Source organism: Pan troglodytes, chromosome 3 (assembly GCF_028858775.2).
Source record: "Pan troglodytes isolate AG18354 chromosome 3, NHGRI_mPanTro3-v2.0_pri, whole genome shotgun sequence".
Lineage (NCBI taxonomy): Eukaryota > Metazoa > Chordata > Mammalia > Primates > Hominidae > Pan > Pan troglodytes.
The window spans coordinates 162,238,362-162,251,140 of NC_072401.2; positions in this window are offsets into that span (position 1 = coordinate 162,238,362).

Sequence of the window (12,779 nt, forward strand, 5' to 3'; positions counted from 1 at the left end):
AGGTGCAAGTTGTATGTGTCTATGCGCCCTTTTCCACAATGGTCACTATATCCAACTCGCGGTGACAATATCCATTCCTCTTCTAACTCAATACTACGCTGGTGTCCTAAGCTAAAGGTTGAACTTTAAGGTTTGTATAAATATGCATGTTATTTGTTACTCATGGACATAAAGATGGCAGCAGTAGAAACTGGAGACTACTTGAAGGGGGAGGGAGGGAGGAAGGCAAAGATTGAGAAACTAACTGTTGGATACTATGTTCAGTACCTGGGTGATGGGATCCTTTATAATCAAACTTCAGCATCACACAATATACCCAGATAACAAACCTGCACATGTGCTCCCTAGATCTAAAATAAAAATGGGAAAAAATGCATACGTATCATATAAAATAACAGTAAAATAGGAGAAGAGAATCTGGATCTTCTGGATCATATGGCTCAAGGGGCAGGGCTTGACAACTACTTGATACATTGCCAACATATGATATCTATTACCTCTAAAACCCAAAAAGATTGGCTCCTTTTTGGGGTTAGAGAGAGTGCAACAGTGCAGCAACTGAAATTTTAGTTTAAAGCAGTATTTTTGTATGTCTAGACCACTGCATTCCAGAAGCTACACTGTACCCCAAATTTTGTGTTTTATTTCTCCTATCACTTGGTACATATATGTATGTTCAGGTTATCTACAGTACCAGTTCTGGTTTTCCAGGGTAATTAGTGGGATATACAATAAGTATGATGAATCTGGATGATGGTTCCAAGATGGGAGGCACTCAATGATCCTGTAGACTAGATTATGACAGATAACAAAGTAAAATAGTAAGAACCATTCTTGCTATCACTGGATGAAAACAAATTATTTGTAGTATTGTGGGTTCCTGGAATAGTAAATATATGATTAGCTTGAAAGCTTTGTAAAAGATGACAGGAACTGTAATGATATGGGCAAGTAAAGAGACTGTATCAGGAAACTGTCTTCAATTACAGTTAATATCAGTTATGATTATGATAATCCACTTATATCCTTAAAGGTTCATTTACTTTTTACATACAATAAGTAAACTAAAAAATCAGGGAAGAGACAGGAACCACCAGTCCTCAATATTTTAATTTCTTGATACAAATCGAGATACCTCTAATCTGAAAATCCGAAATCCAAAATGTTCCAAAACCCAAAGGTTTTTGAACACCAACATGACATGATACCACAAATGGGGAATTTTACACCTGACCTCATGTGCCGCATCACAGTCAACATGCAGTCAAAACTTTATTTTATGCACAAAATTATTAAAATATTATATAAAATTACGTTTGGGCTATGCATATAAGGTATATGTGAAACCTGAATTTTGGGTTTAGACTTAGGTCCTATCTCCAAGATATCTCATTATATACAAGCAGATATTCCCAAATCCATACAAAATTCTGAAATCCAAAACACTTCTAAGTCTATTTTTGGATAAAGGACACTCAACCCATATTGGTATAAATGTCTGAAATCCAGAAGAGATGTGGTGTTGCATGTTTCTTATATTATTTTAGTAAAGAATTAAAGGGATTGCACTGTGGCTCTCATATTACAAGAAGCCAGTGTAGATATTCTGCCAGGTTCTAACTATGGTTAGTTCACATTTGTGTGTGAAAAGTGAAGGAAATGAACACAGAGTAGAATCAGAAGTGTACTCTTAATATCGTTTTATGAGACATACTTGAACCAAAGTTTCATTCCTCTTCTGCCAAACCACGGTGACTTTCCACGACCCAAGAGATTCCTAGCAGCCAAGTCCATGAACCACATTCTCCGCAGACTGCTTCCTCTTCTCTGCATGTTTACATGTGTAGGTGGCCACAAGCCACACAAGCACACCTGTGGTAACGTCAGAATGTTCTTCCTCATAGGAATGCTGTTTTTCCTTTAAGGAGCTTTGTGTCTATAAACTGACTCAGGTTTAGAAATTGGGTGAAGAATCCTGATTCTTCAGTCAGGTCACTTTTCTCCAGACCTGGAGGTTTTTTGTTTTGTTTTGAAATTTATTTTCTTTAAATTTTTTATGGCCAGTCTAACAGGACTTTATTAGATTGTTCATCTATTTTAGTCCTAGGGGTGTCATGATCAATTGGCCCCCACCAAAGAACCTGCAGTTCAAATCATTTTGATTACAGTGCTGACCGTGCTATTCACACCAGTAGCCATGCTGGTTCTGCCTGTAGCAGTTACTTGCTATGGTGAATGATGGTTGCAAGTAGAGAATCATTGAAGATGAATACAGAAAATACAAAACTGATCTAGTTATACAGAATATAATTTAATACAAGCAATTAGGAATAGGCCTTAATTTCACACCCATGTTGCTGTAACAGAAAAGACATTAAGTACTGCAGCCACAACTGCTATTTGTGAGGCTCTCACTTTTAATACTGCCTCTGACAACCACAAAGCTAAGTCACTAGAAAACGGAATCTAGATATATCTATTTCACATTTTTACATGCAATGAGCTCTGCCTCCATTCTGCTTCACCCCCGCCTCCAACTTTATTGATGTATAATTGACAAATAAGAATTGTATATATTTACGGTTTACTCTCAGTAAATTTCAAGCAGACAGTACAGTATTTACCATGCTGTATCTTATATCCTTTCAAGCCTTATTCTGTTGCATCTAATTGAGGCAATCTATTTTTCATCTATAAGTTTGGTTGCAAAAGTTGTGAAAATGTACTTTTTGTTTAGAATCCTTTCAATTTAGCAAGGTAGAGTACTTTCTCTAAGAGTTACTTTGCCTCGAAATACTTTTTTTTTTTTTTTTTTTTTTTGAGACGGAGTCTCGCTATTTCGCCAGGCAGGAGTGCAGCGGGGAGATCTTGGCTCACTGCAACCTCTGCCTCCAGAGTTCAAGCTATTCTCCTGCCTCAGCCTCCCGAGTAGCTGGGACTACAGGCGTGCACTACCATGCCCAGCTAATTTTTGTATTTTTAGTAGTGACAGATTTTCATCATGTTGGCCAGGATGGTCTTGATCTCTTGACCCCATGATCCGCCCGCCATGTCCTCCCAAGATGCTGGGATTACAGGTGTGAGCCATTGCGCCTGGCTTCTAATTACTATTTATTTGCTTGTGCTTTCATTATAATACCAGTAGCATAAAAAGTTGTCAGCAGGATAATTGGCAAAAAGTGATGAAAAATTATAATAAGTAACTCTTTTGAAGATTTGTGATGTGCTAAGCACTGTTTTTAGTATATTGCATGTATTAAATCTTATGTTTTACATCAACTTTACTGAGTACTCTAATTACCTCATTTTACAGGAAAGTAAACTGAAACATGAAATATTAAAGAAACCATCAAATATGATAGCAGTAAGTGGCAAAACTGGGTGTCTAATATAACCAGTGTGTATTTCCAGAACACATGTCCTGAACCACTGTGATATACCATCTCCAGTTTAATATTTTCTAAGAATGAGGCTCCACCTTGCTGGTCACTGATCATTCTCTTGGCAATCTCTCCACAGCTGTAGCAAGAATTCTACATTCTAAAACATTCTGAAAGTGTGGAGTCTCTTAACCTGTTTTTTTCAGTTCTTTTTTAAGACTTCCTAGACACTCTTCTCTATGATCACTAAATTAACTAATTTCATATATTCTAAATAATCCTGATACCTCACTTTTCTTAATGGAAAACAAATTATTAAAAATAAGGATGTCCAACATGTACTCAAATATATCAAGTATTTATTTATTTATTGACTTATGTATTGTCAGTTCTGGTGACAGAGACAATCATGTTAAGTTTTTGCAGGAAGAAGAGGTATAGAACTTTTGTATTTGAAATAACTTTAGAGTTTATTAAAATTAATTTTGGACATCAAAATATATTTCCTAATACATTGTTTTTCTTTCCATTATAAAAACTTTTATTTCACTATCAGAGTTGTTTTGGGATAATATGTACATTGAATTAAAGACTGAAACAAAAGAGAAAGAAAGGTAAAGATAAACTAAGATAATTAAAAGAAGGCAGATGTCAGATAATCTGATGTAAGAAAGATATTTTCCAAGTTAGAAATTAATTAATTCACTTTCCTGTAAATATATGTAATAGAAGCATTAGGGTCCTGGCGTATGTGTGATTCTCTCAGCAGGGAGAATGTGGTCAATCAGTTGACGCTCTAATCGGGACAATGTAACCCTTGCTTGCACATCTGGGTTTCCCAAGTAACTGGTAGTGAATGGAGTTAGAAAGACAATACATATAGCATTGTATATAAGCACAAATTTGCAAGAATTTACCTTATGCCCTGTGGAGATAACCATGACACAAGTCTGACTTCTGTAAGCCCTAAATGTTTCATTTGTGAAATTAGACCACCGGTTGCTAGGACTCCTTAAAGATGCTCTGAAATTCTACTAGTTGACAATATTGTTCTATGTAGTTGAAAGGATGGATGGTTCAATCCACATATTTTGGTATTTGTGTTTCTTAAAAATAACAGAATCAAAGAATAATTTAATTTAATTCATATAGGTGACCTCTACCACTGAAATATTTCTGATATCATACACTTCCAATCTGAGGGGCTTCGAACACAGTAGATCTTGTATAAAATGCAGCATTCAGCACTTCACTATCTCAAAAGTGGACCCTTACTAATTCTACTAATTGTTTTAAACTTTAGCTTCAATATTATCAGCTCAGATTGGAACTGTCTGAGAAACTTAATGAACAGAGATTTTTATATTTTATTTATATTTTATATTTTATTTGATATTTCTTCCAAAGACAGAGGACTATATTAATGTTTGATACTTTTCTATTTAGATGCAACCGTGAAACCTGGACTCTTTTTTTAGGTTTAACATCAAATATTGAAAATACATTTATTTTATGAGACTGTTCTATGATATTCTTTCACTAACCAAATAGTTCTCAATTTTATTAATAGAAATGAATGAATTTGGCTGGGTGCAGTGGCTCACGCCTGTAATCCCAGCACTTTGGGAGGCCGAGGTGGGCGGATCACAAAGTCAGGAGATCGAGACCATCCTGGCTAACACAATGAAACTCCGGGTCTACTAAAAATACAAAAAATTAGCTGGGTGTGGTGTCGGGCACCTGTAGTCCCAGCTACTCGGGAGGCTGAGGCAAGAGAATGGCATGAACCTGGGAGGCAGAGCTTGCAGTGAGCCGAGATCTCGCCACTGCACTCCAGCCTGGGTGACTGAGCGAGACTCTGTCTCAAAAAAAGAGAAATGAGTGAATTTAAGGCCAAACACTATGGGTCACATCTGTGATCTCAGCACTTTGGGAGGCTGAGGTGGAAGGATCACTTGAGCCTAAGAATTGGAGACCAGCCTGGACAACATATTGAGACCCTGTCTCTACAAAAAAAAAAAAAATAGAAATGAATCAGTTTATTGCCATTGCTTTTAAAGAGGCTATTAAACCAAACAAACATTTAATAATCACTATAATAAGAAATAATTATAATTAAACTGTCTAGATATGATTGAATATATAATATAACCAAAACATTTTATGCATACTCTAGAACATATAATATTGAATAAAAATTTTTGAATCATGAGCCCTTGTGTCAATATTCTAACTGGCATACTTGTTTGCAAAAGGTAAAAAGCAAGGTCTAACCATCCTGGCATATTGCACTAACGTATAATAAAAATTCCCTTCCTAAATTCTTTTAAGCTATTATAGGATATCTTTCTGTGTCACAAAAACGCCCTTTCTCTATCTTGTGACATATGACTCAACTCTAAAAATTAAACTCCTTTAAGTTGCCAACCTTTTTGAACTCCATTTTCACTGAACACTATTAATTCAATTAATCATATCCTATTTCTATTGACTGATTGCACCTTGTCATTCCTGGAGAAGTGATGGAACTGAAACTGACATTCTTTTATTTCCTTTTATATTTTAAAACTGCAATAATTGTGGCATAGTTATGTCCCATTTCCTACTTCATGCATTTAAGAGAACTTCATTTAAAAACAGAGATAACTAGATTCATTCTGAGCAATGCCTATCACAGTATAAATGAATCCCTTTTGAATTTTTAGGTTAAGGAAGATTTGCAATTATCAGCTCATTAAGTATAATTTGAAAATTTTATTGGATAAATATGCTATTTTATCTGGTATATATTTTCAACTTGGTTACAGAGTATTCTGGATACCTTTTACTGTCATTTGTTGAATTAAAATTCTTAACTAAATCTCCTGCTTCAGAAAAATTAACTTTGGCTTTTCTCCTCTTTTTAAATTGCAGAGAATCCAATTGAATGCTATTATAGTTTGGATATTTGACCCTCCAACCAGCATGTTGAAATTTGATCCACAATGTTGGAGGTGGGGCCTAATTGGAGGTGTTTGGATCATGGTGGTGGATACTTCATGAACGGCTTGCTACTGTCCTCCTGGAAATTAGTAAGTTCTCACCTATTTTATCAACAATAGCTAGTTGCTAGCCCCTCACCTTCCCTTCTCTCTTGCTTTCTGTCTCTTGCATGCAATCTGTGACCATTTGCTCCCTTTGCTTTCCACCATGAGTGGAAGCAGCCTGAGTCTCTCACTAGAAGCAGATACTGGTTCCATGCTTCTTGTGAAGCCTGCAGAACTGTGAGCGAAATAAACCTCTTTTCCTTATAAATTACCCAGCCTCAGGTATTCCTTGATAGCAATACAAATGGACTAAGATAATTACCTATTTCAAAACGTGCTTAGCTATGCATATATTTAGGCAAAACTTCCAATTAATTATTGATACTCGTTTGCATGATTTATTTTTAGTGTTTTCCTTCTTATTTCACAAATAAGCTTACAAAGATGGGACTCTAGCTTTCAAATGTGATATTAATGAAAATGTATTTTAAAATTCTGGCATCTCATGAATATTAGAAAAATTTTTTAAGGAATCTACTTTCAAATTTTTTATTCTAATGTGATCAAACAATTTTAAATACACAAAATTGAATAATGGTGGTTCTCTAGGGTTTTGTTTTTTTTTTTCACTAAAAGCTTCAACATATTTTTGCCACTAACTTTTTATGGAGAGGTGCTTTGAGCCAGTCAGTATAACTGGCTTGGTTTCCTTCCTCTCTTTTTTACATACTGGTCTTTAAATGTCTTTATTAATAAGCAACTATCTAGCCAAATATGAATATGATAAAGGATATAAGTATTGGTAAATAATTTTTTAAAAATGGCTTGTGAACTTGAAAAAAACCAAGTATTTCAGATTAAAGTAGATCAAAACAAAATAAAACATTTTAAACAATTAATTGTGACTTACAAGCAAAAACTCAAACAATGTGCTATTACAATTGTGGACTGAACTTTGTTTTCATATATTCAGTTAGGTGGATACATTACATTCTTAGTTACTTGGGTATATTTTAAATCCCTTGACCAGAATCTTAAAAATTCTCACTCTACTTTTTATTTGTTGCTCTGCCATAACTCAGTTCTATAGAAGATGATGAAAAGCAGTTTTTTTTTTTCAATAAAGAATGAAGTGACTCCGTTTACAGGCAAAACCTGCAAGTAGTCATCAAAGGAAGAGCTTTTAATATGATGGTAAACCATGAACAGTTTTTTTTAAATAAACTTGTTTTGCAATAATTTAGTTTCACATAAATGTTACAAAATTAGTACAGAAGTTTCCTGTATACCACTCACCCATTTTCTCTTATTATAAACATCTTGCCTCAATATGTTATATTTATTCCAAACAATAATATAACATTGATACATTGTTATTAACTAAAGCTTTTACGTCTTTAGATTTTCTTAGTTTTTACTCAATGTTCTTTCTCTGTTTCAGAGTTCCATGCAGGATATATGACATTTAGTTCTCATGACCCCTTAGGCTTCTGTAGCCTGTGACAGTTTCTCAAACTTGCCTTGTTTCTGATAACCTTGACCGTTAGAGGAGCGTTGACCAGCTGTTTTGTAGAACCCTTCTCAATGTGGGTTTATCTGATTTTTTTTTTAATGGTTAGACTTTGGTGACATTTTTAGGGGGAAGGAGGAAGATTACAGAGGCAAAGTGCTCTTCTCATCACATCGTATTAAGAATACATGGTATGAACATGTCATTAATATTAACTATGATCACATGGCCGAGGTAATAGTTCTCATTTTTCTTCACTGTAACACTACTTTTTTCCTATTTTCATACTATAATCTTTGAAAATGAGTCATTGAGCAGCCCACACTTAAGCATCACTTCTTGAGAAGGTATTATCTACATAAATTATTTGGATTATTCTGATGTTATATTTATCTATTCTGTTCTATTCATGTATTAAATCAGTTGCTTATATAAAGATGAATATTTATTTTAAAGTTTTGGTTTTAATTCAGTTCTCTTTTTTGTTTCTGAAACTCTTCTAGCTTTGGCCACTGGAAGCTCTTTCAGTTGGCTCCTGTATCCTTTGACACACCCTTTCCTGTCTTTTTTTTTTTTTTTTTTTTTTTTGTCTTTTTGTTTTGTTAGTCCTTATTTTCTGGTACTACTTCAGGCCCAATTTCTACATTACTTGTCTCAGTTCTAGAATTAACCATGGCCTCAAGGAGCCCTGGGTCCTTTTACTGCAACATGTTATCAGAAGGGCTCATTGTTACTGGTATGAACTGACATTGAGGGAATGAAAGAGTCAATGACTTAGAATTTCATAGATAATCTAGCTCAGTTGTCCCTGTTGAAACCTCTGACCCAGGTTTAGGGATAGTATTAAATGGTTAGCTTGTGTGCCCCTATCTATGTATGTGACTGTAAGGATGTCAATATAACTTTTAGAACCCAATTTCTTCATCTGTAAAATAATGAGCAAAATTAATAAACGGGGACTCTCCAAGAAGACAAAACAACCTTGTCTTTAGTGTTTGGTGATTTATAGAATTCGGTCTTTTCCATCATGTAAATGTCCCTAAGATGGCTGATTCGCAACTACTGATCAAAAAGCTTGTAAAAATTCCTTAAAATTGAATTATTAGTTCTCTTGAGCTCATAATGAGTCTTGCGATACAAGACCCAGCCAACAATGCAAGCAAGTGATAGACATGCAAATACTCAAAAATACATAGATGCAATTCACATAAAAACAAACCACATATGCACATGCATCATTTTTAACAATGAGAAAGGTAGTTTTAGTCTTTAACAACAAATGAAGTGTGCCACCGTGGGCTCAGGGAAGGGGCACCTTTGCCAATGCCTCTCTGTTCCCTTGCAGGCATTTTCCCACCCTTCTACATCATGGTATTTAAACCCCAGAGGGGATATGTAAATGTCCACATTCCTCAGAACAACATTAGTGCTCCCCAAGTGTGGCTAGGCTTCCAGTGGCCCAGGAGTTGCAGAGTTTTCTCCTGGATGAAAATTTGGATCCTGGTTCCCACTGCAGGCTTTTGTTTTTCAGGCACTCATCATGAGGTAGATGTCGGGAAGTTGTTTCAGAGCATCAGGGCCACCAGTGTTGCCTGCAAAAAATCCTGGTGGAGCACACTGCTATCCTTTTTGATATCTGAAATGGAGAGGCTGGTGGAGGTCCATGGGGCATTTGTTGACTAGCTCCTTTTGAAAAACAAAATTTTGAGTAATGCAAACACTACTGACTTTATGTCCTCTTTCACCAGGTCAAGGGCCATTGACTTCCAGACTTTCTTGATGGAGTTCCACTGCAGCTCTGGCTTAATTTTCTTCTTCTATGGCCAGGAATCCTCCTAGATGATGAGATAGATGCCATTTTCTGTGCTCAGCAGCTCTTACCTGGACTTCTCTTCCAGATGCAGTAGGTATACAGACTTGTGTAATTTTATCTTTATCTATTCAGATAGATAATTTTCTAGATATAGATCTATCTAGATATAATAGAGATTATATATATGGAAAATGACTAACCAAGTTAATAATCAGAGAAATGAAAGCATACCTGATAATAGGCCATTTCATGACAATTCTGGCAAAATTAATTTTTTTCTTAATTTTTATTTCCACTATTAGTAGAAACAAATAAGCCCTCACATGCTGTCATAAACTTAGTGAGAGAATAAATTGGCATGGCATTTTTAATGAAATATGAGGCAAAATCAGTCAAGAGTCTTGCAGTTCTTCATATACTTAAATCAGTAATATCATGCATTGACGTTATCCTAAATTAAATATCAATAAGATACTATTAATATGAAGAGTGCAGGCATAGAAATCAATATCTTAGATTTGAATCTCAACTCCTGAACCTCAGTTTTTTCTTCTGTAAAACAGTTATTGATAATAGTACTGACTCATAGGATTATTCTTAGTATCACATAGTAAACTATCAAAAATATTTGTTTAAAAAGTACAATTACTATAGTGCAATTTGTAATAAAATTTCTAAATATAAAGGAAGAAATTTATATGATAAAATATTATGCAGACAATGAAAGCTGTTTTGAACATGACATTTATTTCTTTCCTTATACATCTTTATATTTTCAAACTTTTCTACTGGGATCATGTATTATTTTAGAAGCATGTATTTACAGATAATTGTGCCATTCATTGTAAATACAATGAAATGATAGAATTAGTCCACATAATGTGCCTTCCACCTCTTAACACCATATTTCAACTCCATTTACTTAAAAATGTGATTAACATATAAAATGAATGCACACTTCCTAATGTTATTATACCTGTCTTGTATGATCTTTTTTTTTTTTTTCTCTCAAGCACCATTTAACTTTGTATAATTTTTTGGTTTCAATGTTTCCCTTTCCCTAATGACAAACATTTTTTTCTGTGTTCCTCCCACCTCCAGCATTGTTGGTTTCTTAACCTTTATGACCAATGTTAGCTTGATCTTTAAGACACCCGGTAACACCCAGATGTGTTGAGCAATTATAAAAGAGACTCCCTCATTGGGAGGGCTCTCTTATCATCTCACATATAAAGTACTTTCAGCCTTATTTCCCAAGTGTGGAAATAAAGGGTAGATGGAAAGTCTGCTTTTCACTTATTCTCAATGCTAAAGGCACACTTTATTTTCTTCTGTGGTCCCAAGTCCACTTCAGCTTTTATGCTTTTGCCACAGGAATTCTGACATGCACGATGGCTTAGAAAACAAATAATGTCAGATCTATTTGTCATGTTGCCTCACTCTCCTAGAGCCAAGATTTAAACCAAGTATATTTTTGGTTTTATAATTCATATAATCAGAATGGCTTGGAGTAAGTCAATCCTCCTTGTGCCTCCCCACCAACTTTTCTATTTTGGCCACATTCCTTCAATTTATCCTACTCAAAATCTAAAAGACAATAAAAATACTTTTACGTAATTGATGACAAGACTACTTTCTGACTCCCTCGGGATTAGCAAGTTTTTCAAAGTGCTTTATTTCTGTTTACTACAGCTTCACATTTATACAGGTATTGTGTAAATAATAATAATGTTTTAAAAACAGATTCTTAGCCAGTTGGAGGATACAATGCCTCTGAATTTTTTTTCTATTTTTAAAATTAGTGATAATCATTCATTTTGGGTTTGGAAGGTTTTAGAGAGCACAATTAAAGAACAAGATATAAGTAGACTTGCCAGGTGTCCTCTATATACAGAACATGGCCTGTATTTAATGCCTTTATCTTATGTTTTGTAATGACTCTGTCATGACTCCGTAAGTGTCTCATATTCAGATTTTCAAGCTATTATCAAAGCTAACTGAGCATTCTGTGTTTTACTTACTAAATCTGGCAACCCCAAACACAGTATTTATTTTACTATAAATACTGATTAAACAGGTTTTAAAATATAATTTATCTCTTTTGTAATTTCAAATTCTTGTAGTGAGAGATAAAAGCATACATATTAAATATTTATCTTAAAAACATAATAGAAACAAATCAGCAAGGAAAGGGCATTTCTACTTTTACATTTATTTGATTGGGTCATTAATCGACTAATCACCCTTCCACCTGGCATTGCTATACTCTTAATATTGAAGCCTGTGATATTGTCTGGTCTCTAAAATGTAAAAGACATTGCTTCTCTCATTGGGCCACCACACTGCAAGCACTGAAATGTGGCTACTCTCTGGACAGCTCTCCTCTGTTAAATTCTATGTCTCCTACATCTAGTAGTAGTCGAATGCAAGTCTAACCAAGATTTGCAGATGCTTGTTTGAAATTTTTGTGACAGTAATGAAAATATCAAGACAGAGTGATAGACAACCTAGGAAAGGAGACCTCGAGGCCTGAAAAAAAGACAGACAAGGAAAGGGTGCTTGGGTAGTTAATGTTGACAAGGGTTTAAGTTACAGGGTCTGGTCTGCCTTCCTTTTTATTCCAGAGAATAATTATCATCCAGACCCCTTTCTTTCTGCCATAGCCCTTTCCAATAGGCTACTTACCTCTCAGTCACTGTTTTCTCACACTTTCTGCTCTCATTCTCTCTTATTGGCTGTAGGATTTTAGGAAGTGCTATGGACTGAATTATGTACCCCTCTTTCCCCCAAACACAGGTTAAAGCCCCAAATCCTAATATGATGCTATTTGGGATTTGGAGATGAAGCCTTTTGAAGGTAATCAGGTTCAGATGAGGTCATAAAGGTGGGCCTCATGAAGAGATTAGTTGCCTTACAAGGAGAGACACCTAAGAGCTCTCTATTTTTCCTTCTCTCTCTTTCCTTTTCTCCCTCTTCAACGGGAGGAACCTGGTGGGATGCGAATGGATCATGGGGGTGGTTTCCCCCATGCTATTCTTGTGATAGTGATG